At 34.7% G+C, this 14,499-nt stretch overlaps 1 long non-coding RNA gene across 1 annotated transcript in view; it reads left to right on the top strand.

Annotated features, from left to right (window-relative positions):
• The window catches only part of LOC114518747, a 2,307-nt gene extending 422 nt beyond the window's left edge, over window positions 1-1,885 (top strand). The window contains exons 2-3 of the long non-coding RNA XR_003686516.1: window positions 604-849; window positions 1,483-1,885. This is a non-coding gene — a long non-coding RNA (uncharacterized LOC114518747). The remainder of the gene's footprint in view (window positions 1-603; window positions 850-1,482) is intronic.
• Window positions 1,886-14,499: the final 12,614 nt, after the last annotated feature.

The raw sequence follows: 14,499 nt of genomic DNA, 5'->3' as shown, positions 1-14,499 counted from the left end.
CTATAGGGCACAGGCAACAAGTTACACTAGGGCACAGCCAGGTTACACTACTATAGGGCACAGGCAAGTTACACTAGGGCACAGCTAAGTAAGGTATATGTTTTTGTTAATTTCAAAAGCAATTAAATTCTCTCTTGAGCATTTATTTGGGCCCTTTTTAATCAGAATAACTCAGTTTTTCACTTTTGATGGATCTCCAGTAACGCAGGTCCATTACGGGAAAGTGCCGGTCCATTACAGAGTTGTACTTTACTGGGGTAACAATTTTTTGAATTTTTTGAATTGGTAACAATTTTTGGAATTTTTGACTGGGGTTTACAATTTTTTGAATAACAACCCCTTACCCCTGACAAGTTACTCAACTGACAAGTTTCCTTGTTTAAGGACAAGAACACCAGGATCATACCCATATGGTACTCTTGACATTTATGAAACATTCATTAGGCCAAACACTTTAGCAAAAATGCAGACTACAGTCACTACAGTGCAGCAAATTGCGCATGACAACAAACTACAGTTTCTTGTACATCCAACAGCAATTTCAGTAAAATTGTTTAGTGCAATATGATGTTCATTAAATGTTTGTAGTTAAAAAATACCTAGGTTACACTAGGGCACAGGCAAGTTACACTAGGGCACAGCCAGGTTACACTACTATAGGGCACAGGCAAGTTACACTAGGGCACAGGCAAGTTACACTAGGGCACAGGCAAGTTACACTAGGGCACAGGCAAGTTACACTAGGGCACAGCAAGGTTACACTACTATAGGGCTCAGGCAAGTTACACTAGGGCACAGGCAAGTTACACTAGGGCACAGCCAGGTTACACTACTATAGGGCACAGGCAAGTTACACTAGGGCACAGCTAAGTAAGGTATATGTTTTTGTTAATTTCAAAAGCAATTAAATTCTCTCTTGAGCATTTATTTGGGCCCTTTTTAATCAGAATTACTCAGTTTTTCACTTTTGATGGATCTCCGGTAACGCAGGTCCATTACGGGAAAGTGCCGGTCCATTACAGAGTTGTACTTTACTGGGGTTGTACAATAATTTGAATAACAACCCCTTACCCTTGACAAGTTACTCAACTGACAAGTTTCCTTGTTTAAGGACAAGAACACCAGGATAATATCCATATGGTACTCTTGACATTTATGAAACATTCATTAGGCCAAACACTTTAGCAAAAATGCAGACTACAGTCACTACAGTGCACCAAATTGCGCATGACAACAAACTATAGTTTCTTGTACATCCAACAGCAATTTCAGTAAAATTGTTTAGTGCAATATGATGTTCATTAAATGTTTGTAGTTAAAAAATACCTAGGTTACACTAGGGCACAGGCAAGTTACACTAGGGCACAGCCAGGTTACACTACTATAGGGCACAAGCAAGTTACACTAGGGCACAAGCAAGTTACACTAGGGCACAGGCAAGTTACACTAGGGCACAGGCAAGTTAAACTAAGGCACAGCCAGGTTACACTACTATAGGGCACAGGCAAGTTACACTAGGGCACAGGCAAGTTACACTAGGGCACAGGCAAGTTAAACTAAGGCACAGCTAAGTATGGTATATGTTTTTGTTAATTTCAAAAGCAATTAAATTCTCTCTTGAGCATTTATTTGGGCCCTTTTTAATCAGAATTTCTCAGTTTTTCACTTGTGATGGATTTCCAGTAACGCAGATCCATTACGGGAAAGTGCTGGTCCATTACAGAGTTGTACTTTACTGAAGTTGTACTTTCCTGGGGTTGTACAATTTTTTGAATAACAACCCCTTACCCCTGATATGAACAATGCTAAATTTAGTATTGTACTCTGACCAAAAATTGGAAAGTAAATCCAATCACAGAGACAGAGTAAAATGTATGTACACTGTATCTCTGATTGTTCAACATACATTACTTTGTAAGAGAATTAGAGAAATAGTATTAGCCTAGAGTCAGCATTTAGCAGCAACAAAAGATTGCGCATTTTGCAGATTGTCCATTGAAGCAAAGGATAAGGAGCTGATTTTCATCCATGGAGCTTTAATAAAAAGTTATTTAGTCAGCATGATTTCCTCAGAGTGCTAATCTGGAAATCAGAATGCTGCTGAGAATGAACAGCATGCTGTCTTGAATGCTAATAAATATAATAATGTCAACATACTGTTGATAAATATAAAAAATACTAATAAAATCCATTCTACATTGAACATAGAAATACACTGACTGTACACTCTGTTTTTTTACATTGAATATCAAGAACACAAGATGTCCACCTTTGGATTTTGCTTTATTTTGTAATTCTTGCTCAAGTTTTCTGCTTGCCATGGTTATAGTACACAGAATGAAAATATAAAAATGTCAAAATAACATTTCATTAGGGCAGGGGGCATTTCCCTTCATCCAAGAAATTGGTTTACAACAAAAATACCATTTTGGTATCAGATGTCTGGCCTACTGGAAAATTAGGTTTCTAAACACTTGTGCATGGGCTATAGGTTACAAAATAATTTCAGTTTATGGTTTAATTATGTAATGTAGTTGCTAACTCTTGATCTGGAATACAAAGGGTTGAAAAAAGGGCTGGTCAAAATAACCTAAAATAAAATAGAATTACCTGGTCAATTACTATTGCATAAATAAAGTCTTACTCACCTGACAAGTTTCCTTGTTTAAGGACAAGAACACCAGGATCATACCCATAGCTTTTGTATGGTACTCTTGACATAAATGAAACATTCATTAGGCCAAACACTTTAGCAAAAATACAGACTACAGTCACTACAGTGCACCAAATTGCGCATGACAACAAACTATAGTTTCTTGTACACCCAACAGCAATTTCAGTAAAATTGTTTAGTGCAATATGATGTTCATTAAATGTTTGTAGTTAGAGCACAGCTAGGTTACACTAAGAGCTAGGGCACAGGCAAGTTACACTAGGGCACACTCAGGTTACACTAGGGCACAGGCAAGTTACACTAGGGCACACTCAGGTTACACTAGGGCAAAAGCAAGTTAGTTACTAGGGCACAGGCAAGTTACACTAGGGCACACTCAGGTTACACTAGGGCAAAAGCAAGTTAGTTACTAGGGCACAGGCAAGTTACACTAGGGCACACACTAAGTTACACTAGGGCACACTCAGGTTACACTAGGGCACAGGCAAGTTACACTAGGGCACACTCAGGTTACACTAGGGCAAAGGCAAGTTACACTAGGGCACAGCCAGATTACACTAGGGCACAGGCAAGTTACACTAGGGCACACACTAAGTTACATAAGGGCACATTAGCTAAAAGTAATTTTGCGATAACTCCTTCAATTTTAATGCAAATGACCTGATTTTTGGCATACATGTTAATTTCTACTTGTACTACCAGCTCACTAGATTTTTTCTTTATTGCTTGTCCATTTTATTTTAACTTTTTCTCCAAAATGCCACGTTACAAAAGGGCACATGTGCCCGTGTGTAATCTGAAATGTGCCCACTGAGCTATATATAGCTCCCACTGAGCTATATATAGCTCAGTGAATGTACCCTTATGTTATGGAAACGAAGGAGAGGAATACTTCGAAAGGATTGCCTTTTTGTGCTAAGAAAGGTTAGTAAATTATTTTTACTGTTGCTTATGCACCAAGTAACAAGAGCACAGGAGCATAGCATTTATTATTAAGCGTATTCTGTGCATTAAATGTTTATTTACATGTCGCATGTTTATAATGTTTATAATGTTTATAATATGATGCCTAAATTGACTGCCTTTCAATGCTGTACTATGACTTCTTACACTGTCTTACACACATATACCATGATTACACTCTCTTACACAGCTGAGTGATATTGCTGTACATTGCTCTACTATAGATTAACCTAAAATGATTGCACTGCTTTACCATACACTGTATGCTGCTGTTAAACTGAATAAAACAATGTCCTCCCATACAATATTGATATTTGATAGCATAATATGAGTTAGTATAAATTAATGTGGTGCTTGACAGCATAACTTAATGCATTAGTATTTAATGATATATGTTGCCAAACAGCATAATATAATTTGTTTGGATAAACTAGCTATTCTGTATAGTGTATATCTTAAAAAAGATTCACTCATTTCAACCTATCATCTTAAGTCACTGTAGGTATACCAAAGAGCTACCCACCAAAATACTTGTCAATATCTATTGTATAAGTTGCTGAGATTTCATAAGTGTATGACTAAACCCCAGCCATTTGATTTTCTCAAATGTGCAGTGTTACACTTTATGCTTTAATTCATCCTTTATATCATTCTGAGCATCTAATTATTTGATATATGGAGGTTTGAGTAAAATTTCATTAGGTAATTTTCATGTTAGCATCAGGTTATTGGTCGTAGTTGTACCTTAATTGTGACTTAGGCAAAATCACTAATTTAAATAACATTTCATCAGAATGTAACATTTGTTTCACTCAAGGTATATTGATCAGTAGTTTACCCACAAAAGTACTTATTTATACAGGTGTTTCTACATTCATACATGTATGCAGGTGTTTGTTGTATAAAACTCTTAAATCCGTTTCAACTATAATATATCGGGAGATTGGTTAATTTTGCACTAATCATACTGAGTTAATTCACTACGTTTTAATATGATGGCATAATATGTGTTGATATAAAAACCCGGTAATGCAGTGTTTGATACCATGGTATAATGTACTGGTATAATACAATGCAATGTTTGATACCATGGTATAATGTACTGGTATAATACAATGCAGTGTTTGATACCATGGTATAATGTACTGGTATAATACAATGCAATGTTTGATACCATAGTATAATTTACTGGTATAATACAATGCAATGTTTGATACCATAGTATAATGTACCAGTATAATGCAATGCAATGTTTGATACCATAGTATAATGTACTGGTATAATGCAATGCAATGTTTGATACCATAGTATAATGTACTGGTATAATGTAATGCAATGTTTGATACCATAGTATAATGAATTGGTATAAAATAATGCAGTGTGTGATAGCATAATATAATGACATAATGTGTTAATACAATATATATTAACTCTAACATTCCAGGAGAGATTGGTTAATTTAGCACTAATCATAGCGATTTAGTTAATTCACTACGTTAATTTTAATATGATCGGCTATGTATCAGTTTAATTTTTTTTGTATACATGTGTTGGTTGTAAAACTTTTTGAACTATATTATACGGTGATACTAACTCTAACATTATCGGGAGATACTATACTGATTTGGTTAATTCACCGCGATTCTGATTGACAAATTCTGCTACTAAGCCAATAACTACCGTATATAGTTAAAGAGTAAACTACCTTTTTATATAACCGGCCCCAGATGATTATTTTCTGTGGGTTAGGGTTAGGGTAGGCCAGAACCCTGTTGATATATACTAGACAAAAGTACGAAGCCAATGACTATATGTTACCGTAATTACTTAAACTTGGTCATGAAGTAGAAAAATGTTCTATCCTTTAATATTTTTTCCCGTAAGCGTGGAGTGTGCCCTAAGAATTTTTACAGTACATGAGTACAATGTCAATTTATAATATATCTAACTCAGATGCTTAGAAAAACTGCTTTTAATATTTGGAAACAGTATTTCAAGGTTGTTTTAGCAGACAGCGCACTGAAAAACACGGCAATGGAAACGCACTCATCTTAACTTTTTATATTTAATGTTTTACTTTTAATGCTAGATGATTGTTTTACATTGTCTATACTGCCAGTTAACTCTGTCATATATAGAAGACAGTTTTACTGTTTATAACCAATGGCTGGTTGTTCAAAAGCAAGTTAACTTTATATATAAGTAAAAACTTTTAATGCCAGATGATTACTTTACTCTTTCCACAGTGCCATAACTCTGTCATGTGTATATATAGAAGACAATTTTACTGTTTAATACCAGTGACTGGGTGTTCAAAAGCAAGTTAACTTTAATCTGCATGGGGCAGGGCGCTGTAAAACACGTGCATGCATGGAAGCGCACTGCCAATGCTCATCGTATAGTTTATATACTTAATTTTTACTTCTAATCCCAGATGTTTGTTTTATTCTGTCCGTAATGGCAGAACTCTGTTGTATATGACAGACAAGTGGCTCAGTAGTTTTTGTAAAGCAGGTTAACTTTAACATGGGGGAAAGGCGCTGTATTTGTATAACACGGGCATGGACACGTGCTCATCTTAGCTCAATATATATAATGTTTAACTTTTAGTGCCAGATGATTATTTTACTCTGTCTATAGTGCCATAACTCTGTCATATATAGAAGAAAATTTTACTGTTTAATACCAGTTGCTGGTTGTTCAAAAGCAAGTTAACTTTATAATCTCTTGCTCACATTAGCTTTATATATAACGTTTTACTTTTAATGCCAGATGACTGTTTTACTCTGTCATATATTTCCAGAACTCTGTCATATATACAAGACAATTTCACTGTTTAATAGTCCCAGTGGCTCGTTGTTCAAAAACAAGTTAACTTTATAACCTGTTGCTCATGTTAGCTTTATATATAATGTTTTACTTTTAATGCAAGATGATTGTTTTACTCTGTCTATAGTGCCAGAGCTCTGTCGTATATCAATCACCACCAAAGTTGCTGTGTCGATGTTGAAGGAGAATAAGAATTTGAAGCACCTAACAAAGAAATTTACCAACCAGCAAATATACGACAAGCTGAGGACGGAGAGGAAAATTGCGAAGAGAGAAAAAGAAGAATAAAGATATGGACTCCCGTATCGGTGACTAACTGACACATTTGTCTTTTAGGATGTTTATTGACATTCTACAGTAAAAAATAATAGACTTGCAGTACAAAACAACGCTAACTCCAAAAATCAGCATTTTAATTGTACAAGCTCTCGACTGTGCTTATATAGTTGAAAGCTTGAACAATTAAACTGTCGGAGTTACCGTTGCTTTATATTTTCTTAAGATACTGATACATTCAGAACTGTAGATTTATATATCATAGAATTTTATGCAATTTTCTATCATACAAAGTGTCCAAGAAAAAACGAAAACTACCGAAATTAACTATTGTTAGAATTTCAATGAGAATACTTAGGGCTGCAGTTACGCGTTTTTTATATGCACGTACACGCACGGAAAATTTGAAGTGCTTCTATGCGGAAAACTAAGTTCTTTCGATTTATTTACTTAGTTTTTTCAAAGATAACATATATAAGGGTTTAGACATTTCCGTGCATGTACGTGCGTATGAAAAACGCCTAACTGGAAATAATCACACATGCGTAAAAATATCGACACAGTCATATTTTCTTATTAGAAAATCGAATTATTTCAATAGTTTTTGTTTTTCCTGCATGGACACGCTTTTTGAATGGTATCTTCCAATTTTTCTCACCATTTGGGGGTACTTTCATTTCTCCAAAATGTGTGTAAACAATTATAACAATGTGAGAAGCAATTTTTCTAATGATTTACAGATAAAATTTACCTTAAAATAGCACGGGTATGTTGGAGGTAGCTGAAATTAAGAAATTATTAGATTCTCTGATTAAAAATTTAAAATCTCAACCTGTGTCTTGCTTGATTCATATTTTGACTCTCAAGATGTCCTGTTTATTCAGAAATTTTTACTTTGAGAACTATCAGACCAAGGTCTTTTTGAACAAATTGAGTTTGAAGAGCGAAGTTAGTGCAAAAGATCGACCGAGCAAGCAAGGTTAATGAAAAATTTATGATATGGCACAAGGGGCATGTATATTTGCGCTTGAAACAAACAAGAAATGCATGGTTTACCAACTGTCTGGAGAAATTTTGTTAATTTCAAAAGCAATTAAATTCTCTCTTGAGCTTTTTTTTGGGCTCTTTTTAATCAGAATTTCTCAGTTTTTCACTTGTGATGGATTTCCAGTAACGCAGATCCATTACGGGAAAATGCTGGTCCATTACAGAGTTGTTCTTTACTGAAGTTGTACTTTCCTGGGGTTGTACAATTTTTTGAATAACAACCCCTAACCCCTGATATGAACAATGCTAAATTTAGTATTGTACTCTGACCAAAAATTGGAAAGTAAATCCAATGACAGAGACAGAGTAAAATGTATGTACACTGTATCTCTGATTGTTCAACACACATTACTTTGTAAGAGAATTAGAGAAATAGTATTAGCCAAGAGTCAGCATTTAGCAGCAACAAAAGATTGCCCATTTTGCAGATTGCCCATTGAAGCAAAGGATAAAGAGCTGATTTTCATCCATGGAGCTCTAATAAAAAGTTATTTAGTCAGCATGATTTCCTCAGAGTGCTAATCTGGAAATCAGAATGCTGCTGAGAATGAACAGCATGCTGTCTTGAATGCTAATAAATATATAATGTCAACATACTGTTGATAAATATAAAAAATACTAATAAAATCCATTCTACATTGAACATAGAAATACACTGACTGTACACTCTGTTTTTTTACATTGAATATGAAGAACACAAGATTTCCACCTTTGGATTTTGTTTTATTTTGTATTTCTAGCTCAAGTTTTCTGCTTGCCATGGTTATAGTACACAGAATGAAAATATAAAAATGTCAAAATAACATTTCATTAGGGCAGGGGGCATTTCCCTTCATCCAAGAAATTGGTTTACAACAAAAATACCATTTTGGTATCAGATGTCTGGCCTACTGGAAAATTAGGTTTCTAAACACTTGTGCATGGGCTATAGGTTACAAAATAATTTCAGTTTATGGTTTACGTAATGTAGTTGCTAACTCTTGATCTGGAACACAAAGGGTTGGAAAAAGGGCTGGTCAAAATAACCTAAAATAAAATAGAATTACCTGGTCAATTACTATTGCATAAATAAAGTCTTACTCACCTGACAAGTTTCCTTGTTTAAGGACAAGAACACCAGCCATATGGTACTCTTGACATTTATTCATTAGGCCAAACACTTTAGCAAAAATGCAGACTACAATCACTACAGTGCACCAAATTGCGCATGACAACAAACTATAGTTTCTTGTACATCCAACAGCAATTTCAGTAAAATTGTTTTTAGTGCAATATGATGTTCATTAAATGTTTGTAGTACCTAGGTTACACTAGGGCACAGGCAAGTTACACTAGGGCACAGCCAGGTTACACTAGGGCACAAGCAAGTTACACTAGGGCACAGCCAAGTTACACTAGGGCACACACTAAGTTACACTAGGGCACATGTGCCCTAGTGTAACTTAATAGGTTACACTAGGGCACAGCTAAGTTACACTAGGGAACACACTAAGTTACGTAAGGGCACATCAATATGTCAGTCAGTCAGTCAGTCAGTCAGTCAGTCAGTCAGTCAGTCAGTCAGTCAGTCAGTCATAGTGTAAACTTTACGAGGGGTAGGTTGATTTATGGGGTATAGTAACTTTTTGTATATGATCAGTAATTTAAAGTTTTTTAAATCAGTTTAACTTGCTTTATTTATTAATGCTGTACATCCCTTTTGCTAAGTTCACCAAAATATTAAGGAATTTTGACCCTTACTGTACATTTTGAGGCATTGCTTTTCTGTGGTTTGGGTTTTGTTTCAAAGGGATTTGCGCATAATTGTCCCCCGGAACACCTGATTTTTTCTTATACGTCGCAACTGCACATGTGGCGTAGAGCCTTGAACATTTATATTCACGATATAAAGAGACAAGGAGCGACGAGCGTTGCTTCAAAACATTACAGGCGTAAAAATCGAGCAATTCTTTGAGAATCTACACAATTTATCATCTTATGTTATGAATTAAGAGCATTCAATTCAACACAAATATAATTTGGAAGGTTTATTCCGTAAAGAGAGCAAAGAGGTTAGAAAGAATCGACGCTGTGTTGTTTATGTATTGATAGATCTCTTAGACGAATACATATTATGTCAATAGCAAGTCCATACCTGGTATTCTGCATACAGTACATAAATGATACTATACAAAACAGACATTTTGTGCAGTAATCAAATCATTTTGGCAGTATACAGTATTGATTATAAGTATATTGTTTTGTATCGATTTACGCGTCGAAGTATCCACATCATAGACATAAATATACACCGCGATTTATTTACATTATTTACAACGCAACTATTTCGGCTATACTTATAAAATGACGGATAAATTGTTGCCATTATATAAATGTAGTGAATGTAGTCACAGTTGTTTGATGAAGAAAAGAGACTAAACTGAGAAAATTGCGCCCGGTTTACATGGGCAACTAAAATTATAATTTAAAAGTGACAGTATCCGCGACTAACGTAACTTGAGTACTTTTCTTTTGATTAATGTTTAACCTAGTTCATTATATTTTTACTGGCATAAGTCAAAATGTTTATGTTGGGAAAACGTCTGGTTGCTTAGGTATTACAGGGCATGAAAACTTTGCACTATCCTTGGATCCCTAGTTTTATAATGGATGAAGTTTTTATAATGTACATTACATTAAATTTAATGTTGTACATATTTTGAAAATATTTTTAGAAATAAAGTTGCTTCAATATAATCCATAATAAGAATTATTTAATGCAGGGATATAGGTACTGTAGCCTGTGCACAGAGTGATTATGCTATGTCACAGCCTGTGAAAAGTTGTGGGATTTCTTGTCGACCCCCTGCTGCGCTACCCAAATTGGGAAAATTTTATGAGATGAAAAACATCAAAATTTAAGCCAATCAAAGTCCAAAAACTTTAACAACTAAATATTTTTATCATAACTGTCTGTTTGTCTATGATAACGACAAAATGACTTTCAAAGGGAAAAAATTGTAGTTTACAATATAACTGTATATGTTGATTTATATGTCAAACTTAAGTCCCTGCATGCATGACTTTTGATGTTTTGTATATAACTTTAGTACATGTTTTTAGTCAATTTAACTGTGCTGGGGAAATTCCTAAGCATTCCATTCCCCAATGTGAAAAGCTATAGTTATTCTTCCCTGTTTTATCTTGTAGATAAATGAAAAGTCCTTCACTGCAGATACTATAACTGATGCATTGTTACCCTTTCTTTTTACACTGAGAAATCTTTTGAAGTAGGAAGCAATACTTTCTTCGGAAATGCCACTTAGCAAGCACAATAATTCACAAACTAGACAAATGGAAGTGAAAGATATAACACAAGTTTTCTTGTTGCTACTGTGGTAACAAAACAGCATGCAAAACCCACAAATTCCCTTTGTCAACTTCCAGAGTACTTTGAAAAGTTTGTAATGAATATTTCTGTAAATTTCAATAAAGGCTGCCAAATTCTACATCTTCCACCAAGTCTATGATGCATGATTTTAAGCCACAGTGCAGCTTCTTCTCTTAACACAGTAATAGGATAAATTGGATATTGTGTTGTTTTAAATTGGATATTATTTTTAGGGTTGCCTGTGTGCTGGCTATTTGCAGGCAAAGCAGTAGCGTAGCCAGCCTGTCGATTTGACCCGCTATGCTAATATTTTGGTGTTCACTGACTGTGTAAACAATAGATTTCTAAAGGCACGAATAATTATAATAACTTGAAATTTACATAGCGGGACAAAATCATCAGGCTGGCTACACCACTGAGGCAAAGCATAGGTAAAGTTGGCCGAAAATGCCAATGTTTATGCCATACATGCAGGCATCCTCTCTATATGGTCTATAAGTCTTATTTAACTCACCTCTTAGTTGCTTGATTAAATAAGACTTTGGCAGTCCTTTAATTGTAAATGAGAGTTCATGATAAACCTCATCCCCAACAAAAAATTTATCAAGAAGGAATAGCACACATTCAATAATTTTCTTTTCCTCATTAGGCAACTTTTCATGTTTACCTTGATTGTTATCAGGAGCTGAGGTGGATGGAATGGGATATTCCACTGTGTAGCTACAGCCACTTTCATCTTGCGGTCTTATGTTGGTCAGATCCAGATCAAAGCTCTTGCAGAACCATAATGCACACTGGGCTTTGTTCTTAAACAGTTGAAGCTTTTGTCCCTTTTGTTTACCCCCCAAATAATTTGCAGATTTTCCTTGACACTTTAAAGCTTCGTTTCGTTCTAGAATTTGAACATTTGAACAGTCTCTTAGTTCCTTGTTAGACTCCTTTTCTAAGTCATTTACTTCCTTCCTCATATCTTCGATTATCTTACTCTTCCATTCATTTAGCTCCTGAGTACAGTCTCGAATCTTTGCATTCTGTTTATCCACATATTTAAACATTTTCCCACTCTTCTCTTAAAAATAACTGATGCCATTTTGAAAAAAATAGCATGCTCATCTGCCATCTTGTCCCTCATTTCTGGTAATGTATACATTTATTTAATAAATATAATTTATATTAAAATAACTTACTTTGTTGTAGAAATTACAAACACTCATTCTTTCGTCACTACTTATAGCATAGTCCATCTTAAGATTGTTGTTATGCATGCATCCACAGGAAACATACACCATTTATCAAAACATAGCTCAAGAAATATGTAAATTTACAATGAAAGCAGTAAAAGTTTATTTGAATTGCAAATGTAAGATTTTCGTGGTGTAATTTCCCCGAAAGAATGTCAGCAGTCACGCATTACTTGAAACACAGCGGTTTTTATTTACCAATATTGCCAAAAATACCCACTTTTGGCTGTTTATTACCGTTTCTTTATAATTTTCTGTCCCGTTGATATAGAATTGGCTCATTTTATACTGTAAACTTTCTCAACAGCAAATAATGGAAACAAAATAGCAATAATGACAAATCATGCGGGTAACTCTGAGGGATGCAGGCGGCGGACAGGAAACTAAAGTCTAATTTGGTGCGGCCTAAACTCCAAAAACACTTAAGCATGCAGTCTGAGCAATCTGGCACTAAAAAGATGAGAACATAGGATCTAATATTCTAACAAGTACAAAGGAAAAATTGCTTTTACTGAAAGCAAATGTACATGCATCTATGGAGAAGTTAAATTATATTGTTTATGTGCAGCTAAACCAATTTTTCCCAGAGATGTTGTTCATGCTCGTTGTTCATGCAAGGCAGGAAAAGGAGGCCAATGTAAACATGTTGCTGCTATGCTATATCAAATTACTGACTATGTACAATTAGAGCTACTAGAACTCCCAGATGTTTTGACATGTACCCAGGTTTTGCAACAATGGAAATGTTCCTAGTGGGCAAGCCACTGCTGACACTGTTCTTTTTGAAGATACAATATTAAAACATCAACCTTAAAAGATTCAAAACAAAAACATATAAATGAGAGGCAGCATTTGAAATGTAGTATTTTAAATTATTCTACTTATTAAATAGTATATTTTTTTATTAATTGAACAAAATATAAATATAGAAATATAAATTTAAATATATATCTGGCAAAATGGGACCTAGCACCTCAAAGTATGTAGACAATATGCGAGCTATTTCAAGCACAAGTGCCTGCAAAGTTAAAAGTGGAGGCATCAACTGCGATGTTCCATAATGCAATGATAAAAAAAAAACTGAAATTTAATTTCACAAAATACCAAAAGATCAGGTATTGCAAAAAAAAATCGATTATCAAAAATTACTATAGACAAAAAGTTTCAAAAACATTCGTCCAAATTCAAAATCTATTTGAATAACATACAAACAGTATTAACAATCCTGCAAAATGTTAAAGCTCATAGAAAGCTCTTTAAGCCAGAAATTGTTTCCACTACAATTGAGGATAAAACGTCTACTATAAATGTCAATGAAAATATACCCACAAACAGTGAAGAAATATATGTTACTAAAGTTTGTGCCCTATTTCAAATTAACTTAAAATGGATACTTCAGAGCAAATAGATACTTCACAAGCAAAATGTGATTCTCTTCAAAAGAGTTGAAGAAGCAGAAAAGCGTTTATTTAGACTAGAAAGATTTGTTGAATGTGACCATGACTGCAAGTTTTATACAGGATGTGACTATGCTATGGCGTGTTTTTACAGTCAAAATTCATTACTTACCTTACTAATGTTTTATTAAAAGAAAATAAATATTACAATTGATAAGGCTTTGTTTATTTCATTTCCAAAGAACCTTTTCCAGTCATTGCAAGCTAATCTGGGAGAAACTGGTGAGCCCCTTTTGCATATAATCAATAATAATTACCATAGATATCTTGGCCTACAAACATCCCTGGTTCTAATCTTCCTTAATGCAGCCTTAATGCAGCCTTAATGCAGCCTTAATGCAGCCTCTGCATTATTATTTGCAAATATATGACCATAGGGGCCATAATTACTGGTTTTATATCATGGAAGGAGCATGGCCTGTGCAGTCAGACAATTATAGTGCTGACCACTGCCAGGGCCGTGCTGACCAATATTTTATTGGGGGGGTGTCACAAAATTTTGGGCCCCTCAACACTTTATCGACTTTTGGGGCCCCTTAAAAGTCGCAACTTATTTAATGTTTCAGTAAATCTTTTACAGTTACAAATAATTAGAATCTAACCATTGCAAGTTTAATTTTGCCCAAACGAAGGAATGTACAG

Source organism: Dendronephthya gigantea, unplaced genomic scaffold (assembly GCF_004324835.1).
Source record: "Dendronephthya gigantea isolate DGI-Jeju-01 unplaced genomic scaffold, DenGig_1.0 000011F, whole genome shotgun sequence".
In the NCBI taxonomy this organism is placed as follows: Eukaryota; Metazoa; Cnidaria; class Anthozoa; order Malacalcyonacea; family Nephtheidae; genus Dendronephthya; species Dendronephthya gigantea.
The sequence above is the reverse complement of the archived record's forward strand: the minus strand, read 5'-3'. Positions and strand labels throughout refer to the sequence as shown.